Raw genomic sequence first — 8101 nt, forward strand, 5'->3', positions numbered from 1 at the left:
CAGTGAGTTTGATGTTAGCCTGGACTACCTGAGATCATGTCCAAAAACAATTTCTTTTTTAAAGACTGGAGGATATAGCTCTGGGGCAGAGTATTTTCCCTAGCATGTTCAAGGCCTATGCTCAATATCTAGTATGGCAAAAATAGATAAATAAGTAACATATACTATCTATAATATATGCTATGTATATATATTTCCAAAGACTTTTTACTTTATTATTTATTTATTTGTTTGTTTGTTTGGAGACAGGATCTCATTATGTAGCCAAGGTTGGCCTGAAACTCACAGTCATTCTCCTGCCTCAGCCTCTCAAGTGTTAAGATTACAGTTATAAGCCTCTATGCCCACCTAATCGCCAAAGACATTAAGCACATCTTTTCCTAGATCTAGATAAATGAAAAATTAGATTATAAAGACATTTTTTCCCTCTGTTTAAACATCAGAGGCAGTGGTCCTAGATATACTTAATCCTTGGAGCCCCCGGGGTCACCTGCCAGCTGACCCGGGGGCACTTTCCTACCCTTAGCTTGGCTCGGCTGTGAGCAGCAGCTGGGGATGCTCAGTAAACATTCTCTAACATTCTCTAACGGGCATTACGCATAGCTTGAAAATCGCTGTATTTATGGTAATGTCAGATGAGTCAGCTACTGGGCAGCCCTGCTCTGCCCTAGCCATCTCCTCTAGCCTTGAGAGCCTCAGCACCTGGGGCTTCAAAACAGAGAGAACCAGGAAAAAAAAAAAAAAAAAAAAAGAGCCCTCCTCCACCCCCACCCCGCACTGGAGGGAAGTGAAATCACCCCGTGGTTCCAAGAACAGCTTCCAAAGAGCTGCCAGTTGCTGTCGCTGCCACAGGGAAGGTAAAGCTGCAGGGACATCGCTAACCGGGGTGGGGGTGGGGGCGTCGTCTACTCAAATGAAGGGAAACACGAGTGTGGAGTCTCCACAGAGACTCTGTGGCTGTCCCGGGATGGGTGGGGACTAGTCACTGGTCCGATGAGATTTCCAAGGCTCCCTCCCGTGTTTTCAGTGCTCCTGAGACGTTGGTCCAAGACCATGCTCTGGGGGTATCCCACGACCTGAGAGGTCACTCTTTATTGGGGGGACTGCACACCCTGGCTGGCTTCCCAGCCTCTGATTTAGCCACGTGTCCATTTGGGTACCAAACACAGCGGCAGCCTCTTTCCTGGACTTCTCTGGGTATCGTGTCTATCCTGTCTTCTCTCCTTCAGCTTTTTTAGAACACCAGGAACCAGGAAGGTCTGACGCAGAAGGAAGCTCCCACAGGCTGGCTGACCATAACCCTCCCCTGGTTGATCAACCCTCTGGTTACCACAGTCATCCGCCCCTCAGCTAGATTTACCTAGCACCCCAATCAACCCAAAGCACTACTTAATACATTTTTACATTGCCTCAGAAAAGACTCTCAGATACATTCTCCCACCAAAGTCTCCTTCAAGCACATCTTTTAACTAGAGAAAGAGGTTCAGAGAAGGCATGCCCCTGACCAAGGCTGCACAGCAGGCAGCAGCCCCCTCCAGTCCTATGCTCTTCCTGCTCTGGCCAAGACAAAACAGTTGGTTCACATTGAAAGAACTGGAGAGGACCACGTCGGGTAGGACGGGGCCCTAAGTGCACATCTTATTGCAGTTGAGGCAGAGACAGACTAAAGAGAGAGGACAATGACCTGCCCAGGGTAACACAACCAGCTCAGCAGCAGAACAGGCTTCCAAACATGTCCCTCCCCTCCCCCCTCCGGTTCTTGCTTGCTGGAGCCTCTCACTCGCTCAGTGGACTCAGTGCCATGTAGCCGCTGGAACTGTCCCCAAGAGCACACAACTGCTGACACAAAGTATTCCACTCCCGAAGCATGGGGGCCACGAGAACAAGGGAGGTCAAGGGGAGAACTCCGGGATGAAGGGCCAAGCCCTGTGGCTTCCCGCAGTTATCACCACCCCAGGGGGAATCAGAGCTTTGCCTAGGATGAGGCTGGACCATCCTACCAACACCTGAGCTGGCCCTGCCCCTGTTACGGAACCTGTGCAGGGCAGGTAGAGTCTCACCCAGTCTGGGGATTCTGCAGCACCCCCACCCTGAGTCGCTTTCAGTCCCCACCATGTGGATGCCATATGACTGGTTCACAGAATGTCACATTTCCCACCCTCTTCAGGGTGGCACCTACCCAGCCTGGCCATGGAAGGCATGCCCCGGTTAGAAAACTCCTGAGTATGCTTTTTCTCCCACTGGTTCCCCAAACAAAGAAAAATCGAGACTCACATTTTTGGGGTAAGGTACTGGAAATCCTTGGGCTCCTGTAGGAGATCCTGTTTAGAGGAGTTCCTCTTTCCTGCTCTTGTCTGTTCTGGTCCTACCCAATTTATCTTCAAGGCATGATTGGTTGTCTGGGGTTGACCCCTCCCCTGCCCCCCAAAGCAACTAACAGCTGTTACTCTATTGAGTGGCAATATGATGTCATATTATAGGTGACTAACCCACCGAGGCTTCCTTGCGAGCCATCATCTAAATATGGTGACCTCTGTCATCCTGACCTTTTCATGGAAAAGGCTGAGTGAGGGGCTAGACACGGACTCTGGGGCTCAAGTGAACATCTGGTTTTCGGGGACAGCATCAGATGACAAGCCACCCTCACATGCAGATTTCCTTCCCGGAGATGTCTTCACTCCAGACAGCCATCTCCCACTGGGCTGAGTGTGAAGTCACTAGAACAGAGGATATGATCATCCAAGCCAGGAAGAGGGGCTGTATACATGTCCCAGGTGCTGTGACAGACTCTTCATGAAGGTTTGCACTTAATTTAAAACGTCCTGAGGAAGCCAGTACAACCCCAGCAGAGTTGGAGAAACTGAGACCAGAGGGTTAAGTGACTTTCTCAAGGTTACAGAGCTGACCGATGCTGGACTCAAATTTCAGCCCACGTCTGTCTGTGAGACTCCGAAGAGCACTGAGCTCTACAGAGAGGCGCTGCCATTGCTTGGCTTTTTTGTTTGTTGGTTGGTTGGTTGGTTGGTTTGGTTTTTAATAGATTTAATTTGTAGAGCAGTTTCACACTTTATTTTTCTGTAAAAATAAGAGAGTGTAGAGATTTCTCAGCTATCTCCTGCCTGGCACAACTGCTCTTGTTATCTGCATTCCCTACTGGAAAGGTCAATTGATGACCCGACTTGACACATCATCACCCACAGTCCATATTTACCTTGATGTGTACACATTCTGTGCACTTGTGTTAAAACAACTTTTGTGTGTATATGCTTTTCTGAGACAGTCGCCTTGCTAGCTAGCCCATGCTTACTTGAAGCCACTATGTAGTCTAGGCTAGCCAGAACTCAAAGCACAGCAATCCTCCTGCCTCAACCTTCTGAGTGCTGGGATTACAGGGTGTACCACCATGCCTGGCTTAGGTATCCCCCATGCCAGTGCCACTGAGAGTCGTTCCATCGTGCTCTGGACACACACCTATTATCCCAGTGCTCAGGCAGTGGAGACCGGAGGATCAGAAGTTCAAGGCTATCCTTGACTACATAGCTACATATATTGAGTTTGAGGACAGCCTGGACTACTTGAAACCCTTGCTCTCAAAAAAAAAAAAAAAAGGAAGGAAGGGGAAACGGGAAGGCCCTGTGTTTGACCACTCCTCACCTCAATCCCTGGAGCCCCTGATGTTTTCACTGTCTTTGCCTTTTTCTGGAATGTCACATAGTTGGAACTGGAACTGCACAGTAAATAGTCTTCCAAGATTGGCTCCACTCACATTATAGACATTGAGTTCCCACCATGTCTTTCCAGGGCTAGACAGCTGTCTCTTTTTTTAGCACTGAATAATATGCTGTTGTCTAGAGGTACGATAATTTGTTCATTTACCTACAGGATGATGGGTTCTGTACTAAGCATAGTGACCCACACCTGTAATCCCAGCACTCAGGAAGTTGAGGAGGATTTTCAGGAGCTAGAGGCCAGCCTGGGATACATATGGAGCCTGTTCTACGCTATGGAGACTCGTTACAATCAAATAAAGCAAAGCAAATAAGCCCTGCTGAGTTCTTCTTAACAAGTCCCTGTGATTTGGACCCCGTTACCACATGGGTCCTCTTTTCCCTTCTGCTGTCCACCCATCACTCAGTGTTCACTGAACACTGTCAGTTCAGTGAACATTGCTGCTAGGTGTGGTGGAGCACGCTCACATCCCAGCATGTGGGAGGCTGAGACAGGAATATAGCTAGTTCCAGGCCACCGTGAACTATATCGTGAGATTGTCTTAGATCTCCACAATATGGGGGAGTGGACTGTACGTATTACACAGGGTCTCACTATGTAGGCCAGGCTGACCTGAAACTCACTATGTAGACCAGGCTGGCCCAGGACCTACTGCAATCCTCCTGCCTCAGCCTCCTCAGTACTGGAACTACAGGTAAGAGCCACCATATCAAGCTGAAGCAAAACTTTTGGGAGGTGATGAGGCTTGGGTTAGGGCAGGAGAGTGAGACTTTGCCGATGGGGTTAGTGTCCTTACAGAAAGAGGAAAACACAGACAGCCTAACCTCCATGGACACATCACCAAGGAAAGGCTGTGTGAAGAGTCAGCAGGAAGGCAGCCATGCACTAGGGAGCTGGCCCTCACCAGGGGCTGGGTCTCCTGCACCTTGGACATGGACTCCCCAGACTCCAGAACTGTGAGAAATAAACACCTGATGCTTGTGTCACTTGGTCTGTGGGAATTTGTGAAAGCAGGCTGTGCTAGCTGGTTTCTGTTGCTGTGATAAACACCACGGCCAAAAGCACCTTGGGGAGGACAGGGTTTATTTCAGCTTACAGGTTATGCATAGTCCCTCACTGAGGGAAGCCAAGGCAGGCGCTTGAAGCAGAAACCAGGAGGAAGGTTGCTGACTGGCCTGCTCTCTGGCTTGCTTTTTGCTAATTTTCTTATACAGCCCTGGCCCAAGTGACTAGGCATGGTGCTGCCCACTGTGGTCTGCCCTCCTACGCCAATCATCATCGGTGGAGACGGTTCCTCACGGATATGGCTACAGGTCAATCTGATTAAGGCAGCTCTTCACATGGAGTTCACTCATTCCACATTGGTTGTGTCAAGTTGACGATAAAAACAAACCTAGCTAAGGCAATCATCCACCACATGTGGCCAGGGTTGGTAAGGCCTTCGAGGACTTGGGAACTGTTTACACATATTTTTGCGCAGTTATACCCTCACGGCTCCTCCCTCCAATAATACATGTTTGAAGGTGAGGATAGATGTGGGCAGAGAATAACGTATTGACTGGAAATAAGAAGCCTTTGAGAGCCTCTCTGGGACAGCGAGGTAGCTCAGAGGGTTAAGGCGCTTGCTTGCCTCTAAGCCTGCCGACCTGAGATTGGTCCCCAGAATCAATATCGTGGAAAGACAAAACTGACTTTTACAAGTTGCCCCCTGACCTCCACAAACATGATAGCCACAAATAAATGTAATAAAAACCAATGATCAGATTACAATTATTATTTTATGTGTAACATTTATAAGCATGAAACTGCTGTTATTGTTATAGCAGACCCCTTTTCCTTCATTTTAAGACAAACTTTTACAGAAATGGGAATGCTAAAGTAATTTAGTGGACTGGACAGGCTGCAATATAAATAAAAAGTTTAAGATAAATTCCTGGTGGTGTAGTTGTAAAGGTACAAAGGGGAGGTGGGAATAAGCAGGATGCATTTCTGACCCATGAGATGGAAGTCATGAAGGACAAGTGTCCTAATCCTACCCAACCATCTTAGGAGCTCTGTTTGAATAGGAATACTCTGGTAGGCAAAGCTCACAGCTGGCCAGCACATATTGCTAGGGAATTACCATGGAGTCAGGCTCAGCCATGACCTCTGAGTTTCACCGTGCTGGGATCCAGGCAGTGCTGTTGACTCCTAGCCCCTGGACCACTTCCCACTCCAACGAGAGTGTGTGCCTCCTGTTCCCGATCTCCAGTGTGCTTGGTCCTTTGTGAGTCACCGACACGGTTGGGAATGCTCCAAGGCTTCCTGCTCTTTGCTTGCTGGAGCTGTTTGCCGGAGATCACAATCCTTCTGCATTAGTGGTGGCTTGCATTTATGGCTCTTACTGACATTTAATGGGGCTTCTGGTGTGGGGAGTGAAAACTGGGATCTCAGGAAATCAAAACCCTCGATGACACACAAGATCTTGGTTACTGCAGATTTAAAAACAGCAGTGAACCTCATAGTGTCGTTCCATGGGGAAAATCACTCCCTGGGTCATCTGTCTGGAAGCCAGGTGGAAGAGAAGGGAAGAGGGGGAGCTGGCAGTCCTGATGACCATATCTCCAGTTCTTCTTGTGATTCCAAGTCTATGTTCATGCCACATGTCCAATCTATTACTGTTTGCAGGCACATCTTATACCCATTGTCCTACCTGGGTCATCTTTTCTTTTTTTTAAGTTTAAGTTGTTTTCTGGTCACCTCCCCCATCTTTTAATTATTTTCTTGGGTTGGCTTACAAAGAACTGGGTGTGATCGTGACATTTTCATAATAGTCATTATAGTTCGTTCTTATTCTCCTCTCTTACTGTCCTCTCAGTCCCCCCCATACCTCTTACTGGTCCCTCTCCTTCTTTCTGCTTTCTCCCCCCCCCCATTACACTCTCTCTTCTCAAGTTCTTTTTACTTCCCTTCATTCCAAGTTCCTCCCTTTTTCTTTTAAAGATTTATTTTAAATTATGTGACTGTTTTGTTTCTGTGTGGGTATGTGCACACACAAGTACAGGATCTGCAGGGGCTAGAGGTGTTGGATCCCCTGGACCTGGTGTTAGTGGTGTCTGTGAGGAGACAGATGTGCTGGGAGGTGAACTCGGGTCCTCTGCAGGAACAGTCTTCTCTTAACAGCTGAGCCATTCTCCAGTCCCCAGAGTAGTTCCCTTCTACTTTGATCGATCTCTCTCTCTCTCTCTCTCTCTCTCTCTCTCTCTCTCTCTCTCTCTCTCTCTCTCTCACACACACACACACACACACACACACACACACACACACACACACACGTATACACAGATTTAAATCGAGACTCCACATATGACAGAAAACATGCCCTACTTTTCCGAGTGTGGCTTATGTCACTTAACATAATGATTTCCAGTTCCATCCATTGTCCTACAACAATTTTTATTCTTTGCCTAGAAAATTCCATTGTAGGAGCCAGAAAAATGGCTCAGCAGGTAAAGGGGCTTGTCACCAAGCCTGAGGGCCTGAGTTCAATCTTACAACCTACATGGGGGAAGGAAAGGACCAAGTTACCCTCTGATCTTCACAGGTACACCGTAGCACTGGCTCCCGGACCCACCCACCTACATATAAACAAACAAATAAATAATTTACATTCCATTGTATATATAAAAGACATGTTCTTTAACCACCTGCTGATTGACATTTGGGCTGCTTTCCTATCTGGCTATTGTGAATAGTGCAACAATAAGCATGGATATGCAGGTGTCTCTGTGATGTGCTGACTTAGGATCCCCCTCAGATTGATTAGAGGTGTGTGTGTGTGTGATCCATGTGTAGTGCTTAGGACTCCCTACCCCTCACAGGCCACAGGACCCCAGGTTGTGACCTTCCCTGGATGTCATGAAGGTAGCTTGGTGCAGACACCCACACCAAGTGGCTGACCTGCAGCCTCTCCCTAGGCACCTGGGGCGATCTGGGGCTTTCTCCATCTCTTGGGGACACAAAGGTGTTCATCCACAGACTCCAGGCATCAGGGCGGAACAGAAATCACAGAAGCATGAGGGTCAGGAAGGGAGGGGCCTGGCACACAGGCATGGAGACTGAGGACAGGAACGGCTTCTCTAAGACCACGGAGAGGAGTTTCTGTGTGCCTGGCATGTGTAGCCGGAGACAGACTTGTGGTATTTAGGGAAAGACCAACATCCAGAGAGAACACCTGCCGCTGCCCTGCTGGGCTCCCCTTCCAGAGCACAACCTCTCGGAAGGAAGCTGTTCTTGGCGCTCACCGTGGAGGGCTCTGCCTCGGGCAGCTCTGGCCCTGGCTGCCAGCCAGCCCAGGACTCAAGTTCCAGACAACTCAGGGGAGATGCGCAGG

Source organism: Peromyscus californicus, unplaced genomic scaffold (assembly GCF_007827085.1).
Source record: "Peromyscus californicus insignis strain IS unplaced genomic scaffold, ASM782708v3 Scaffold_14__1_contigs__length_90479793_seg_2, whole genome shotgun sequence".
Lineage (NCBI taxonomy): Eukaryota > Metazoa > Chordata > Mammalia > Rodentia > Cricetidae > Peromyscus > Peromyscus californicus.